The sequence below is a fragment of the Nannospalax galili genome, unplaced genomic scaffold (genome assembly GCF_000622305.1).
Source record: "Nannospalax galili isolate Female #2095 unplaced genomic scaffold, S.galili_v1.0 scaffold22, whole genome shotgun sequence".
Lineage (NCBI taxonomy): Eukaryota > Metazoa > Chordata > Mammalia > Rodentia > Spalacidae > Nannospalax > Nannospalax galili.
In genome coordinates this window covers 1-665 of record NW_008347230.1, presented here as the reverse complement: position 1 = coordinate 665, position 665 = coordinate 1, and positions in this window count along the sequence as shown.

Here is a 665-nt window from a genome sequence, read left to right as displayed (position 1 = left end):
CCAGGCTGGACGTGAGGATGGCATTCATGCTCCATGGACTAAATCTATACTACAAACATTTAATACTAATCTGTTTCCCCAGGATTGGAGGGACATCTGTAGATCTACTCTCCCCAGTCCATTATTTGTACAATGGGAAGCCTTATTTAGAGATGAGTGCCTAATGCAAGCTAAAAGAAATGACACTCATAATCAACAGCTAAGACCTCAGGACAGGATCCACCACCTGGATTTATAGATTGGAATTATGACCAGCTTTTTGGTCAGGGCAATTTCTCCACAGGAATTCAGCAAGCTGCAATTCCTGCTGGCTATATAGAGCAAGTCCGCTTATGTGCATTACAGGCCTGGGACCACCTAACCCCCTTGTCCACTGGGCCTGGAGAGACCTCTTCATTAACCTTTTTAAGGCAAAAACCAACTGAGGCTCTTCCAGACTTCATACTAAGAGTGCAAGCAAGCTTAGATAGAAAAATAACAGATCCTGCAGCCAAAGCAATGCTTTTAAACAGTCTGGGAAGGGATGACCCCTGAGCAGACAAGCACGCCAGGGACTAAAGAATGAACATTATGACAAATGGATAGTGGCCACCCATGACATTGGAACTGCCACCTACCAGGCTTCCTCCCTTGCCCAAGCCCTTGCAGTTGCAACCCAGACCAAC